Source organism: Stegodyphus dumicola, chromosome 8, assembly GCF_044657685.1.
Source record: "Stegodyphus dumicola isolate Sdum_Otavi_A_Nest chromosome 8, ASM4465768v1".
Classification (NCBI taxonomy): domain Eukaryota; kingdom Metazoa; phylum Arthropoda; class Arachnida; order Araneae; family Eresidae; genus Stegodyphus; species Stegodyphus dumicola.
In genome coordinates, this window is record NC_140775.1 from 135,331,726 (window position 1) to 135,349,561 (window position 17,836).

Below are 17,836 nucleotides of genomic sequence, written 5' to 3' on the forward strand. Positions count from 1 at the left end.
GATTTAAAAAGATTTTGAAAAATGTAAAAAATTTGAAATACTACTCAAATAATTCGTCACTTTATGTTCAGAAAATAAATATCAAACTGAAGAATTGTAGTTATGTATTTTATTTAGTGAATTTCATTTGCATGTTCTTTTATAAATACAAGTATACTTAAAAAAACTGTATGAAAATGTATTCAGAATTTTGCTTTAAAAGTAGAAACGTTTATTCAATCAAATCCCCCCTTTTTTTTATTTTCCTTATTTATTCTTATGAGATTCGAGACTCAAAAATTTCGAAGGATTAGAAAAGCTTTTAGGATTCGAGCAAATTTAGAATTGGTATCACTTCTACATTAACAGCAGTAGAAATGTTACTTTTTTAAAGCAAATTTTGTCGTGAATAAATAATTTATAATGTAAAAGTTAAGTTACGCATTATTTTATTTAATTATTGAACGTTTAACGTAATTTTGAATTTCTTATTAGTAGTAGTAACTTATATACATAGTTAGTGGTAGTAGTAACTGTGTACATAGTAGAATTAACATTCTATCGCACTTTGTGCAATTTTAATCGCATTAACACAATTCGCAGTTTTAATGGCAATTTTTTTTAGGTTTTTATCATAACGTATTTTCAGCACTGGAGATAAATAGTAATTAATGTATTACTTTCAGAAAAGAAAGGAATTTATTTTCTTGATGAGAGAAACTTAAGTTATCTCGAATATTTTGAGGCATCAATACTTTATTTTAATTTACAGAAGTATAAAGAACAAATTTTAACAATTTTTAAATGTTTGAATGGTGGTGTGGTGTATTCAATTATGGCAAAGCACACTAGGGCTATCTGCCTAAGGGGAGGGATGCCTTCGTGGAGGACCTTTCTAAGGGAAACTGGCTCGTATACACGTTACACATGGGGAAAACCACGAAAACACCCATGCAGCCAGCCCGTTCGCGGGATTCGAATCTCGAACCGAACTACCAGTGTTCAGCGACTTTACCGCTCTGCCGCTGGCGGGCTAAATGTTTGAATGAGACTGTAAATATGTTAGCATATTGCTATTAGCGAAAGCTGTTAAAGAAATTTGCCAAGTACTTTATTTACTTGAACAAAATGCCTAAATTTTTTTAGTGATAATTAAGTTTGTTCTCTCTTTTTTTTTTTTTTTTTTTTTTTCTTTCCCAATTTCAAGTTGAATTATACTGCAGTTAAAACACTGAGAACGTATTAATAAAAATTCATGGTTTTTAGTCTAGGAAATTAATGAACAAGATGTCTCATAAATGTGGAAACGTTTAAAAAATCACATCAGCAAACCGTCATGTCAGAATGGCTTACAAAGCCCAGCGGTGAAGTTACTGATGCGAAATTCTGTTTTATCTGTATAGTTAATTTGATTTTCTCTTAAGGATTTTAGTAATAATTTTTGTATTTTTCAATAAATAGTTTTGTAACTACTTCTAGGTGAGAATAATTCCTACGCATTTGTCCCTGGCTCTTTTAAACTTGGCCAAGTATTAGCTCTGAAGAGAAGTTACTTCAAAGATAATGTGTGAGAATTTCACCGTGTGTAGAAACTCCATATGAAACTGAATATTGCGGCTAAGCATTTATTTTAAAGTTTACAGCCTCTTTTAAAGCACAGTGTGCGTATATACTTGTGTATCTAGGGTACTGTATTTGAAAGTACTTCTCTAACGTTAGTTTTTTTTTTTTTTTTTTTCCAATACTTCCCTTATCATATTTATATGAAGTTAAATGTCCCTCTATTCAAGAAGCTCGTAGAAAATCATGTCACTTTCACGAAAACTGCAGTGCTAAGGAACGTTAGTATATTCTTTGTAGAAGAAATGCGTGCTGGCGCAGCACAGTTCGTGTTGCAGAACAAATGCAGTTAATTTTTTTATTAGTCAGCTCGATAACCAAAGACGTTTGAAAAAGGAAGCTTGGATTTCTTTGATCAGAAGCGTAGATCCTCGCCATGTTCCAAAACACTTTGCTAAATAAATTTCTCTCCGTCTGACTATGCTTTTTTCTTATAAAAACGGTTTTGTGGATTTAATGCTTCCAGACACTTTTCAAGCTATCCGAAACGATGTGATGACTGCTATATCGCAGATAGAAAAAGAGGTAATTTACGATTGCTTCTAGTAATGTCAGGGACGCTGTAATTGGTGTATATGTTCTGTTAGTTAGTCCTTCAAATATGGCCATGTAATGAGCATAATTAAGAAGTAAGTCTCTAGATCACGTTAAAACCGCACATGGATGGTTAAAATGGAAGACAAAACGCTATTGTCAAACTCCAATACGAAACGAATAGGCGCCGTGGCTTAGTTGGTTAAAGCGCCTGTCTTGTAAACAGGAGATCGCGAGTTCGAATCTCACCGGTGCCCTCGACGCAACTGTAGGTTTTTGGATCAGATGCTGAGACTTTTAAATTCAATAAACTTAATCTGCCACAAACCTTTCGTCCTTAAAGGAAAAGTTAAAAATGAGAAGGACAAAATAAAATACTTATACAATCTGTAATTTTGTTAATCAAATTGTGATAGTATATATCTATTGAAGCGATGATTTCACGTCAAATGAAGTTTATATCTGAGATGATTCAACACAAAGGCTGTCTGGTCTTGTTATGAATATCCTCAGCTCCTGAGGCCGATCAGCTAAATGTTTATGAAAGTATCGACTGCTTTAAGATATTTTTTTACGTCAAAGATTTCTTTTATGACGCTTAAGTCATAATTTTATTTTATTTTATTTTATTTATTTTTATTTTATATATATATATATATATATATATATATATATATATATATTTTTTTTTTTTTTTTTTTTTTTTTTTTTTTTTTTTTTCCGATTGATAATGATTTCTTACACTAGACTAGGAAAGATAATAGACACTTTCTGCTGTCTGCCGAAATCTTGGTTTATTCTATCCATCCAAATAATATTCTTTTTTAGTTCTAATTGTTCGAAAATTAAAGCAAAAGAATTCTGTGATCAGTTTTAAAAGAAAAGCAGAATGAAATATTCTAGCAGAATTTAATTACGTGGTAACTCAATAATCTCATCCGAAGTTTCGAAAATTTATAGTACAGTAACTGTAACAAATTCAGCATAAAGTTTTATATCAGTGCATAAGGGATCTCTCCTCCAAGTTTTGCAAGTACCATGTATTCGCTCAATATATGCACACCAGGACCCGTGGTAGATGTCGGTTTCAACTGTTCGTCCTAAGTTAGTCTATATTCGCTTTCAGAACACTGTAGAGTCCTTATGTTATTTTGAAGCAAAAAGACATGAAAAACGAGCAATACCCTCGCCGGGTCTCCAACCTGGACCTCTCGAATTCGTGTCCAGTGTGCTACCGTAATACCACGAAGGTCTGTTGGAAGCATGGAGGTACTTCCATGGCTTATTTCCTACCTCTATGGCTGGAAGCAAGGAGTCAGCCAGTGTCCTTGAACTCGTTGAAACACACATGAAATTATCTTGTCTGAAAGTAATTGCGTTTGATCGAAACCTCCGCTGCAGAAACTCACATATAACGAATATGCCATAAGCATTATGTGCACAAGTAAATGTTATGCTTGCGTTCTGCTGTCACCTGCCTAGCTAAATCTACAATTGCCTGACCAGGTCCCCATAATGGCAAATGTAAATTTGATTCTTTGTATACTACTATGCACCTTTTTGGCGTATTTGCTATTGCTTTGAAAACCCACAGGGTATTATGAATCATCCTGCGTTTAAAATGGTATTGAAGGAATTCGGAACTAAAATTTAATATTCGATCAATGTAAACATTTGTTTTAATGTATTCGTAAGCCTTAAGTCAAGAAGCTTAGAAACCATCCATGATATTACATTCAAAATTATATTAAATTAAAAAATGGAATCAAGGACTCTTTTGTTTTTATTTACTGAAGTTTTTAAGTGATCTAGATTAATATTTTCGGAAACACTTCTTTCAAAATAAAGTTCACAACACTTTTTTATAAATAATTTTATTACATTGCTCTTCAATAATTCTCATGCATTGCTAAGAAAAGTGATACAATACCAATTTATTTTACTTTTTATTTTCTATTGGAAGCATTCGCTGTATGCACAAAAACTTTTGCGAAAATACTCTTAATAGTTTCATAGCTGTTACTTCTGCATTGCACCGAACAAAATACTCCAGACTAAGTTATTTTTATGGTCTACCGAATTCCCGCTTTCGTTTGACTCTTTTAAAAGCCGCATATAATGGACGCAGGGACGAAATTCTTTCAAGCGAGAGAATTTTCGGAGGTGCCCCAAGAGCTTAAAAGGACCATTTCTTAAATCCGAGCTAAAAATACGGAACGAGGAATGTGGGAATAATCTCCTAAGTATTCATACTTTGCTGTGGGTTGTCACTTCAATAACTCTGCGCTTCAGCGATCTTTTGTCGTTGACCGCCACCATTCTGGGCTTAAAGTACAAAAATGGGTTTTGTTGAAGAAATCTAAGGGGCTGTACAGATACTATTACGAGCTCTCCATCATTCCATGTATTTCAGTTTCGCATTCAATTTTCTGTTGTATAATAAGAAGTAGCTGTATCTTTTGCCTACTTGATTTTATTGATTTTGTGCACAAATAAGGTATCTGTTAATAACTCAGAGATCATTCTACAAACTAATATAAATATTTTAATAAAAACCATGCTAAAATATTGTAGCATAAATATTAACCTTTCATCTATCAATGTTTCCAGATGGGAACGTGTATAAGGAAATTATTTAAATTGATCCTTTTTCAGATTTTTACGTAGTAACTCACCTATTTGAATTACTGTTCGAGAACTAATTTTTAAAATGATGTGTTTAAAATGATTTTTAAAATGATGTGTTTAAAATGATGTGTTTTTAAAATGATGTGTTACGATAAGCGAATTTCTTGACAGCACATTGCTATCGCAACAGTGGTAGGAGCTTCTCACATTGCAGCAATGGATCTGCCTTATTTGTTTCTGAGAATCAGCTATCAAATTTTGTGTTACTCACGATTTGTAACTGACGAGAAAATTTTGTTGAGAATGTTTAAAACTACAGTAATGTACAGGAAGATTTCAGAATACGATTAACTGAATTTAGAAATAATATGAATACGTATTAGACACTACCCAGAACTTCCGAAAATGGAATTTTGTTTTCTTTTTTCCTCGAAACATCACGTGAGCTATTTCTCAATTGAAAGCTATTCGTCCATTTTAGGAGCCCCTCCCATGGTTGCGATATCAGTGTGCATTTAGGAAATTTGCTTACGATAATGGCCTAAATATGTATTAAATCATCACTTACTGTAACATTCTCTAAGTAAGTTTCTAACTTTTGTCTTCTGTGGACGTAGTTTTCTTACAGAAATGATATTCTACATTATTTTGTTCCTCCTTACGGCTAACCTTCGTGGTGTTAATGGAAAGCACGTCTAGCTAGCAATCAGGAAATCCGAAATTCGAATCTCCTTGAAGGCACTGCGCATATTTTTCATATTTCCTACTCTGATAAAAAGCTAATGGTTTCTACGGTGTTCAGTACCGATGTTTATATATGACTTGATAAACAGTGGTCACTTTCAGAGGTGGTCACCTTCAGAAGGTTTTTATAAATATATTATAAATCTAATGAATTAGAGTTTAAAGTACATCAGTGCCTACTAGAGACCGAGTGAACAAGACAGATGAACTTTGTTGTTCTAGCCGCATTCCAATCCAAGTTAGAGGCCCACCAGCGGCTGAGCGGTAAAGTCACTGAACACTGGTAGTTCGGTTCGAAGTTCGAATCCCGCGAACAGGCTGGCTTCATGGGCGTTTTTGTGGTTTTCCTCGTGTGTGTCGTCTGTACGAGTAAGTTTCCCTTAGAAAGTTATTCCATGAAGGCATCCTTCCCCTTAGGCAGATAGCCCTCAGGTAATTTGCCATAATCAAATACATCGCATACCATAATCAATGAGCTGGCTGCTTGGGTTGTCGAGCTTAATCCTGTGTTTAACATGAATGGAAGCTAAATTCCCTAATGAAGTTCTCTACAAAGGCAGTTTTCGCTTCAGGCAGATAATACCTGTATGCTTTACTTTATTCAACTAAACAGCTATAAGTTATGCCAGTTAGAAATGTGACTGAAAGTATAAAGACTGAATTATTAACAGAAATATTGCTTTTAAATCGCTCAGTTTGCTGAACGATGTAGTATAGTTTTAATATAAATATTTTATCTCATAGAGCACACCATTTCTTAAAGGTGCTGTCCTTCGACTATGTACTCGTATATCGAAAAGCAACATCACAAGAAATGGCAGTTTATCACACTGCTTTCAAATGGAGACTCTTACGCTTTATAAGGTGCAAAAAAGCAAAAGCTCACTAAACTGCTTGGGTAATATATGAAATATTAGTACAGCAAAACGTAACATAAATATAACTGAATAATAACTGTTTGATCATTACTTAAATGAGATTTTGGAAAGTAGAATTACGAATATGAAACGAATACGTTATAGTGAACGAGCTAGATGTGTATGTTTTCCAATGGAAATGCAATCAATCAACTTCCGATAAACCGAAGAGGAATTAACTGGCCTCGTCAAACATTAAGTTTGTTTATTCGGCACCGGCGGAAAAATTACTGTCACTAACCATCAGCGTGAACAGAATTCTCTACGAAAAGCAAGGGGATGCGTTAGAGAACAGTTGTAACAGTCAGTGATGGTAGACTATTTGGAGTTGTGTTTGTCCACAACTATTCGTAATTTAAATGTCTGTAATTCTGAATGTATGAACATTATTAAATTATCTACTAAAAGTAAACTGTTTAATGTTTAAAATAAATCGAGAGCATGCAGCCATTAATTTTGTCGTTTTCATTGACTGATATTGAAATACAAGAGTAAAATAAACCAAAAATTGTGCTTTTTGTGTTGTAGTTTCTTTTTTTTTGGGGGGGGGGGAAGGGAGATTTTTTTTTTTTTAACTTTATAATGTATTTTTTCTGCTTTCCTAGCGTGCCTTCGTGGTGTAATGGTTCTGCACACTGTGGCGGAGGTCCGTGGTCCCGGCGAAGGCGTTTGTTCATGTTTCCTCTTGCCTGCTTCCAAAAAAATACCTAATGTCTCTACAACTTAAACAATTGAACCCCACTGAAATGCTTTAAAATACAGATAAATAGTACTTTTCTTTTAATTATAATGTGGGTTATGACCTCTTTTTACGTTTTTATTAATTGTCTTTGGATTAATAGTGATTTGATTTAACAGTGGATATTGCCCCTTACTCACATTACAGTTATTTGGGAGTTGCCGCATGCTCTATGTCAAGAAATTATGTAGAATTTTTCGCTCGTTATAGTTATATGTCTCTTCTAATGAAACAGTAATGATATTAGAAAACACACAGGCACATGCACACGCATTCTAGGAAGAAATAAAATTCCAAGTATAACTTAATTTAAAAATTTGATTGTTAATCCATACATCGTTTCCTAATTAGCTAACTTTCAGAGATTAACTTTATTATTACCAATATTTTATATTAAGCGAATTTCTAGTACGTAAAGTGTAATTAGAGCGAACAGAACGACCCTTTGAAATCCATTTGGATGATGTACAAAAATTTCGACGTTTACTGTTCTTTTTCTCTCCCCCCCCCCTTCACAAGATACGTAGGGAGCTATGCTTAAGCCTTTCGCTATGGTTTGTTAGCGCTACCGGTCCATTTCAACATCTCTGTTATGAATGATAGATAATTTACTAACAGGAAAACCAATTTACCTTTCATTACAACGCGCATAATTTCATTCGCGTTACACAATCAAGACGGCGTGACGAAAGGTTGCTCCAAAAATGACTGCGGTTCTGGTCTCTATTGTTCGCCCGCTGAAGAGATGAACATGGAGATTGGGACGGTTCGTTAGGCACGATTATAATGACAATCACGGAGACCCTCGTGCTTTGCATCCGGCTGCAAGCAACGACATCGTTTATAACCACTTAGTGAACATTTTTGTTTGGTCTTCTAATGACAGCCTGCCAATTGGTAGAGGAAGAGATGGGAGACTAAGGACGGAAATAAAGTTATTAGTAACGAGGCGCGTTTCTAGACGGATACGAAAAAAAAAAAAAAAAAATTGCAGCTGCTGTTTATGACCGAACCTCCCTTTTTGATAAACTGCCGAGGAATTTTTCTTTCAGTTCAAACGTTTTCTTCTTCTGCGTTGCCGCCTAATGGCTTTGAACATTTGAAATAATTTTGGGGGGAGATGCATAGTCTGTCTCATATCAGGCAGTTTGTCTAGCAAAAGGCACCTACAAGGAGAAAATTAAAGAAATTGCTGGCAATCAGTAATGTTTATAACTTGATTTTTAATACTTATTGATTAGATAATATGCTGAAAATGAAAGTGAAATGCTAGGGGTATGTGGGATTTAAACTGAGCTATTTATATAATTTTTTATTCATAACTAGCAGCTTCGCTGCCAGCCTTCGTCTGGCTTTTAAATGTACCGGAAAAATAGCTGAAGGGAACAAACACCAAACGTTAAATTTAAAAACTGCGTAGAATTTTACTCTGAAGAACAACTTCAAAAAAATGTTATTATGTATAACAAAATTACAATGAAATAAGCAATATCCCTTAATACAAATATTAATTATCCTAATAAATAAATTAACCAACTTCCCTATGCAAAATCTTAAGAACTCAAATGGTATAAAGGAGGTTAAGAACTTTGTTTCCTAAAAAAAATCACTCCAAACTTTTCAATATCTTAAAAACAGTGAAATGAGCAATAAATAACATAAAAGAATACAAAAAACAAAAAATTCTGAAAAGGAAAGTATAATTAATGATATTTTCAAGAGAAAAAAATTACAATGAAATAAGTTGTATCCCTTAATACAAATATTAATTATTCTAATAAAAAAATTAACGAACTTTCCGTTGAAAAAAAAAATCATGCAAAACTTTTCAATACCTTACAAACGGTGAAATAAGCAAAAAATAACATGAAAGCAATTCAAAAAACATAAAATTCCGCGCAGAATTTTACTCTACAGGACAACTTTATCAAAAAAAAAAATCAATAAAAATGTATTATATATAAAAATAACAATGAAATAGGCCAATCTTTTCAAAACAGTGACATAAGAAAGTACAATGAAAAATTGTTGCCAAACCCATATTTCTAAAAGAATCAAACTGTTCAAAATGATGCTATTTCATCAAAAATCTATCAACAACAATAAGACAGGAAAATTGTTGCCAAAATCACATTTTTAAAGATGTGAGATGTGCGAAGTGTACTCGGAAGCTTCATTAAAAATTTTTTTTAAAAAATACAAAATATTATCATTTTTCCAAAATTCTTTTTTAGAAGCAGCTGCAAGGATGAAAGTTTACCGTGTCCAAAAATCAAAGAAAAATAAACTGTACATTTTTAGACATAAACTTTTTTAGAAAAAATCCCGTTGAAAAGGTGTTAAGCTCACTTTGTTAAATAAATTCGTATTTAATCGATTTATTGAAACACGAAATTTATTTCAAGTTCGTAAAATAGCTAAGTGCCTACGTTTTATGACGATGTGAAAATGGAGTGTGTAGAGTAAAATCTCCCTTTCCTATAGCCCAGTATGTCTCAAAATGACGCGATTTCGTTACAAAACATAAAATAAAAAAAAATTCTAAATCGAATTTCGAAAAAATCGCTTCGAGGTGCACTGGCTCTTGTCTAGATGCACCTATGTACCAAATTTCGTAGCCGTGGGTCTATTAGCTTACGCGCAGCGCGAACGAAAGACACACACACACACACAGATAGACTCTTTGTTTTATTATATGTAGAGATTTCATATTTTGGGAAACATATTGTGTGAATTTTTTATTAACAAACTCAACTATTTTAAAGCGAGAATGGCAACACGGTAAGGATTTTTTTTTTTTTTTTTTTTTAAATCTCCAGCTCGCGAGACTTGTGTATCGGAAATTGTAAATATATGCTGTTTTAAATATTTTGTGATATTGCTGTTAACTGAATTTTATAGTTTAAGTGCGAAGAACATATTTACGAGCAATGATAATACACAAAACGTTAAAAAAGGCGTCTTTGGGCGTAATATAAAATATGAAAGCTTTCGGATTTTTATTTTTTCATTTATTAATTTTATTTGTTTATTTATTTATTTTATTTATTTATTTATTTTTAAAAGTTTTTTTGATACTTTAATGATAAATTCTTCGAGGTGTCAAACTGTAATCCGAAGTTCTCAAACTGCATTTTCTTTTCGTTTTATCTCTCTCTCACTTTTTTTTTTTTTTTTTTTTTTTTTTTAAGGTGAGTACATTAGAAAGCAAAAAAGAAACGGCTAGATGTAAAATCAAAATACTGTTTTAGAAAGGGCGTCACAAAAATAATCATAGACTCAAAATCCCATTTTATCTGTAGACGGAGATGGTATTTTAGTTGACAGAGATTGATGTCAGAAAACTATAGTCCACATCATCGGAGAATTAAAAAAATGCTTCAGAAAAGTTCATACTTTGAGACACAATTTTGAACTTGGTTATCTACCAGATGGCAAATCAGTAGCTATAATTTTAAAATGTTTTGTTGTCTGTTGTAGAATGTTTCCGAAATTTTACTCCTGAAAAATACAGTTTGTGTCTTTTTTATTTTCTAATCTAGTATGTTACATAAAGTTTTTTAAGTTGTGTATCGTGCTTTTGATCTTCTTGTGAAAAAAATGGCAGACGAATAATTAGCTTAAAAGCACTTACGAAAGTAATCCTGCATAACTTACTTTATTGCACAGCTGATATTTGAAGATTACGTATTCTGGTTTTGAGTTAAGAAGCCAAAATTATTTATCGCTCAGGAAAATCAGGGAAGGCAGGCAGAAACCTCTAATTTCCTGCAATAATAATTGCAGTAAAGGGGATCATTAAGGAAGCGTAATGACGCCAGAAAGGAGTTTAATTCGTTGCACGACTCTGAGTAAAGTAAACATAGTGAATGGCTTTCTAATGCCCGTAATGATACCTTGACAGAGAAAGTATAAGAAAGCATACTTTATGGATAAAAATGGAAAAGTTTGTAAACTTTTATGATATAGGAAATCAGATTACATCTGGATTTTTCTGACACGTTCGCTAATATATCATTATATAACAAAACTTACATAACATAAAAAACAGTATAAGATGTTTTGAGTCTAAGTTATTTCTAATTATGTTTTCCATAATTACTTTGTTACAGATAAAAATCATTTATTACTTTCTACATTGGTGGCCGATTCTAAATCATTATTATTACGGAATCGAACACATTGGTGAAAGTTGTAATATAAGGAGGTTGAATATTTGTTATGTAATAAAAATTACGCGGCCTTGAATCATCCGCCAGCAATTAGTAAAGTTCAGTTTCACATACAGTGAATCCTCTAGGAAGGAGCCCAGGCCCCCTCTGTAAAAGACCACTTCTGAAAAGGAGAGCATTAATAAACAGAGATATTGAATATCATCTTGAGAGAAGTAAAGTGAAGAGATGAGTGAAGAATTAAGCAATATTTTTTTTTTCAATGAACAGCTATTGTTCATCTTGTCACTAGTTTTTTTTTAATCTTGATTTCTCTCTTTGTTTGTTTGGGTCAAATCTAGAAATTCATATTTCGTTCCCTTCCGCTAATCTGAATTTTTGAAATTTTTCTTACACATAAATTTCCAGTCATGACGCAATATTATACATGAATCTTTACAAGATTTAATGAGGAATTTATTAACTATACGGTTTTATTAATCCAAAAGGGCTGTTTGCCTGGAAATACTATTTTGCGTTGTTTCTCTTTAATGCGTTGTTTCATTTTTCATTTAAGTCTGTTGCCATTCGGCAAAATGTAAGATATTTATATTTCAAGCTGAATATGCCCGTTCTGAATAAATATACTAAGCTATTTAAAAGCAATCGATATAGTTCTTTATTTATTTATTTTTTACTTTTGAATCGGATTGATATAAATAAAAATACATGGAATTTGGATACATCTAATTAAACACATTCAGTTTTTTTATAGAATTATATATTTTTATACTTTTTAAACACACAGAAGATAAAGAACCTTTCCGTATTAGTTTCAATGCATATTCATCTACTATCCTATAAAATATTTCGCTATTCTATCACCTGAGCTATTTCTATTGATAATCTCTAATGATAAACAGTATTTAAATTTTAAAAACACCTGTTTTGGCCAGCCATTAAAATTGGAATCCTTTCAGATTAAAAATGTTTTAACTTTTTTAATTTATCTGTTTGTTTGTTGGCTTTGTTTACCTGAGTCATGTTTTGAAATTAATATGTACGTTCTACCGACGGCACAATTCTTATGAAATGTTTCACATCTACATTCCACACGATATTTTTCAAATTTCTACGAAGAATTTTTTTAGCACTAAATTGTTCTCTTGTACACTTGCTCAAAGTTCGAAATAATAATCACAGGATTTTCATTTTAAAACCGTCGAATAAACAAAACAAAAAATAATAATAATTTAAATAAAGATTTTTCGGGATTTGTAATAAAATTTGCTGAATTTTTTTCCTGTGTCGAAAATTGTTCCATATTTTGTAATTACCTTGGATAAATGATAGAATTTTACAGATTTATCCTTTATTGTTGGCAGTGTTGTGTTTTAAGTGGAAATGAAGTAGAATTTTTAACTTTAGTAAATTTTATAAATAATTTGAAAATGTATTTAGGCCATCGGGTAGATTTCAAGAGCTTGACAAAAAGATGATATCACATTCATTTCATTGCTTCGCCAGTTAAAGGATGATAATTTTCCTACTTCCAGAAGCTTCTTTATAATACTGGCTTTCTAGAGACAAAAATTTATAAACCAAAATACAGAAAAAATTTTAAGGTTTCCAGTTAAATTCTTTAGAGATCAAAAAAAAATTTTTAACTATCATAATAGTTTTGGTCATATGCGAGTAAAATTTAAATGTATAAGAATTACATCAGGACGTAAACAGAATTTCAGGAAGCACCAAAAATGAATGTACGAAAATGGCATATATAAGAATGATGCATTAAAATCACTTAAAGCTCTCCTCTGGAAATTTTGATTTAAAATTCATCACTGCTAGCAGCCATATGATTTTATTTAATCACATATGACGACGACTGTTATAATAGCTAAAACAATATTTCTAAACGTCCTAAGCGCTAACTAAAACCGTGTAACTTAAAAGCGTTTTTACATTTTATAATTCTGCAAAAGCATTTCAGGTTTTAGGAGACTGCTATAGGAGACTAAATCTGTAATTTAGCGTTTTTATCTTGGAGAACAATTAAATGTTTCAAAGTGGAAGAACGGGTAGAAATTCGAAATATATTCTCAATTATGCGATGGGAAAGCGCGTTTTAAAATGAAATTACTTTGCGAATAAGTTTACAGGAAACAGATTAACGAAATGTGATAGGTTACCATAGCTGAAGTTTCATAAGAAATATGCGATAATCTGATCAAATTTGACGCTAATAGAATTGCTCTTATTTGGATGTAATTTCACCACCATCATCTTAGGTGATTAGATTAGACGTGACGAGCAAGCCAGAAGTTCAATACAACAAAGTGGCTATCTCCATAGGTGAATTATATGTAGAAGTAATAACATTCCTGCGGAACTTCTGACTTACAATCCATTACAAATAATCCCTTGAAGTTGATGGAATGAGTCACCTAGATATAGAAGTCAAAGTATGTAGAAAATTCACGTCAAAGAATGCATCTCTATGGAAAGTTATGACCACTCATATGTTACGCGAAAGAATATTAACACTCTTGAAGCTTTTCTACAAACATTGAATTTTTTTTTAAAGAAAAATTTTTTGAATTTGAAAGAAATTTTTTGATACCGTTCCATCAGGCGTGAAAATTTCGAAAATTATTAAAGAACTTTATTCATCTAGATCACATACTAAATTAATCTATTTAAAGAGGAATATCGTCTAACGAATTTTTTGTTCATTAATACATCCATTTAGCTGATACGATTAAAATTTTAGATTCAAAAACAGAGAACATAATGGAAACTAAAATTTTCTTTTCATTTAAATGAAAAGAAAAACGAATTATGTCAAAATTTTGAGAAGTACTTTTTTTTCAGTAATAATCATTTACCAGTAACCTTACCAAAATCTTTTACAGAATACTCTGATTTTTAAATTTAAATATTAGATTTCGAACTGAAAAGTGCTATCAAATTTTCGTGATGTGAAATATAAGTCATATAAATATTGAATGCAGAAACATAGCGAACCCTCTGTAAGACGACCATCCATACATAGCTTTAGATGATCTGATCAACTAAAGAGGTGGTGGTCTTAATTAATGCTTTAAATACCGATCTTTGTTCTCTTGTACTCAGAAATATTTTCCCCGGATGCATTTTAATACTGTGCTTATTTATAACTTTCTTTGATCCATCAGACTTGCGGCTTTTTTATTTATTGATTTATTTATTTTATATATATATATATATCCATCTTTTAATGACCGTAACACTTTCTATTCTGTAAATAAATAAGCATAACAAGGATAAAAATAGTTCCAATTTCTTGCTCTATATTAGAATTAGACAATTAATTCAACCAAAACTTCATTTCGAACCTTTGAAAAATAAAATTGGTCCTTGTTTCATTTCTTATTCAGATTTTATTCTGTAAACAATACAGCAGCTAAGCAAGTCAAACGTTTTTGAATAAAGATGCGTAGACATACCTTTCATTAATGAATATCATGACTATGGGAGCACTTTTATGAGTCGCATTTACATCCGTCCTACATAAAATAAATTATATAATTGGTGGCATGAACGTATCATGTATCCATCTCTAGAAACATCTCTGATGGCAAAGATACGACTTTCGACTTGAATGCAAATGCTCAAAAGATGTCACATATCATGGAAATTATGTTGCCGGTCACTGCGTTAACAGAAGAGGTAGACTGTCATCAATGTCCAAAATGCAGCAGCGCATAACGAGAAAAATGACGTAATTTCAATGTGATAAAAAATTCTGTCCAGTTTAACGACAATACAGCTTTCAATAAAGAAAGAGGTTAAAATAGGTTTTTTCTTCTTTCTCAATTGGTTTTAAATTTTACTCTTATCATGAAACTATTGAATTTTGTTGCTGTGAATTAGTGCTGGGTATCCACATAAAATGTAATAGTGCTACTTTGGTAGACAGTTGCACAAATTTTGGTGATTTTTCTTCATTGCTGGATAAGTTACTTATGGTAGCCGATACTTTGTTGTCATTTTATTTTAAAATAATGCGTTTTATTATGCATAAATTACGTGTTTTAAATATTATTTATGGCTTCTAAATATTAAAAACAATTTAATTTTGCATTTATATTTGAAATAAAAATTTTATTCTTTATGATATTTTATGAAATTTTATGTTGTGGATGATGTAATTAATGACGTCACCTTACTTTAAAAGTAATTTGTTTTAATATCTATAAATTTAATCTAATGTTTTAAACATTATTTATGGCTGTTAAATATTAAAATGCAATTTAATTTTGCATTTTTTAAAAAATGATTTATTATGAATGATTATTTAAATATTTTTAATTCTATGCGTGATGTAATCAGCTCCCTGATTGGTTACTGAATATTTGTGCGTTACCGCGCCATTTTAAAATTTTATTATTCATCTCTTCGAATTCCTCAGATTTCAAAGCGAATGGATATGTCCTTTTCCAAGATGAATGTTGTTATTGGTAATTACCAAGAATTATTGGTATCGGAATCAAAAAATTGCCCTATGATCCCATTTTGGCCAACCTGGCTTTCCTAATCAAAGATTTATTGATAAATTGCTACAAGGATCAGAGGAAATTTATTTTAAATTTTTGGAGGAAACCTCGCTAATTGCTTCTTCAATGAAGTGCGAGAGATATGGGAAGATTTTTTTTTTTTTTTTTTTTTTTTTGTACTTATCAAAATACTACAGGTAAAATACTTAAAAAAATTTAAGTACATATTTTTATTTTACTTTATAATTGTATACTTCAATTTTTATTATAAAATTAATACATTGTTTTAAAAAATTCCTGAGATATTTATTGCCACATATGTTTTAATGTTAAATAATTATATCCTATACAATTTATTTTAAAGTATTTAAATTTAACTAATATTTTAATCTCTTAAACGTTGGTATGATGTTTTTAATTCGATATTCAATTTAAGTAATATTTTAATCCAATTAAATGTTGGCGCAATGTTTTTATAGCAGTGTTTTTATTCTATTATATGAAAGTAATAAGTTAACCTCACTTTAGCATTTTATACTCTTAGTAAATGTATTTATTTACATTTGCCAGCCATCTTAAAAAACAACGTTTTCAACAAAAAATTAATCCATTATTTTTAACGATATTTATTTTTTTAAAGTTTCGAATACTTTACTATGCGTAAAATACGTAAAAACAGCATTTTTCAAGATGGCTGACGACTATAAAAATCGCGCCAACAATTGCGCCAATGTAAATCGCCAAAAATCCGTGCAACCGTCTACCAAAGTAGCACCAATGTAATCATACTTTGAATGGTCATAATGCCCTTGTTTATTAACACGAAATTTATTTTTAAAATTTAAAAGAAAGTACAGAAATCTATAATTATTTTTTCGAAACCTGTCGATCCATATTATTTGCATAGACAGCATGGATTATTTTTAGAAAGTAACTTTTCTCATGACAGCGCTTCAAAATACATTATCATTTCACTTTCAAACCCTTGCATTACAGAAAATTGACAATTCTGGTGATGAATTTCCATCAAGTCTTCTTGCTCTGTAAGGCTTAATAATGTCTACGATCTTTTAAAACCTTTTTTGTGGATATTTTGAACAGTTCTAACGACTTATCTCTATTTCAACTGATGGTATGTCACACAAATGGATATATTTAAAGCTCTCTCCTTAACTGTACCTGCACTTAACTGGATTTTCAAACTTCCAGTTGCATTTTAGAATGCATTTTACTTGTTCAGTGTTTAGTCTAAACTCAGTTTCTTAATTTTCAATCAGTTAAACACGAAAGTGGTGAAAATTAACTGAATGATACTTTTAAAGTAAGGCTAATTTCTCAGAGCACCTAATACAAGATATTGTTACGGATTTGGAATTTAAATAGCTAATGCTGGTAAAATTATAAATTAAATTATTTTATTCCCCGTGCAGTGCAGCGCGTGACGAATATTAGGAGAACTCTAAGCCGGAAAATTAAAAATACAAGAGCATGCTTTTAACATTTAGTAAATAAATATCTCTTTTGGATTTCGAGAAAATACCAGAAAATTCTCGCGCATTTAAAAAGCTTATATAAGCGGCATGAAAACCTCTCAATTCGTTAGTTAATTAGTTGTTGTTTTAAGAGTTTTGTTAGAAAACTGTTCTTGTTGACTGATAGCGACTCATAGCAAATTAGTTTTCTCTAGCTGTTTTGAATGAAGTTCTGTTGAACGTTTGAGTAAAAAGATAACTACTGTGAAATATTGTAATACTGAACGAATATCTGAGGAAATTTAAGCATTTCGTTTTATTTGTTGTGATAATAATAAATTTAGTTCATTTTCCATCGGACTTGTGCATTCAATTCATAACGAACCTGTAAGCACGCAACAATTTTTGGCGGTAGCGGTGGGCCAATAACAAGAGCGATGAAAGAAAAGTTACGGCAATTAATATCAGCCTTTGCGTCGTTTAAAGAAGAGATGAAACTAGTCAGGAGAAGATT

General features: G+C 31.4%; 1 non-coding gene across 1 annotated transcript; it reads left to right on the top strand.

The window, feature by feature from the left end:
• The first annotated feature begins 2,316 nt into the window (after nucleotides 1-2,316).
• On the top strand, nucleotides 2,317-2,390 carry TRNAT-UGU (transfer RNA threonine (anticodon UGU)). The gene has a single exon. It is a non-coding gene; the product is annotated as a tRNA-Thr (tRNA).
• Nucleotides 2,391-17,836: the final 15,446 nt, after the last annotated feature.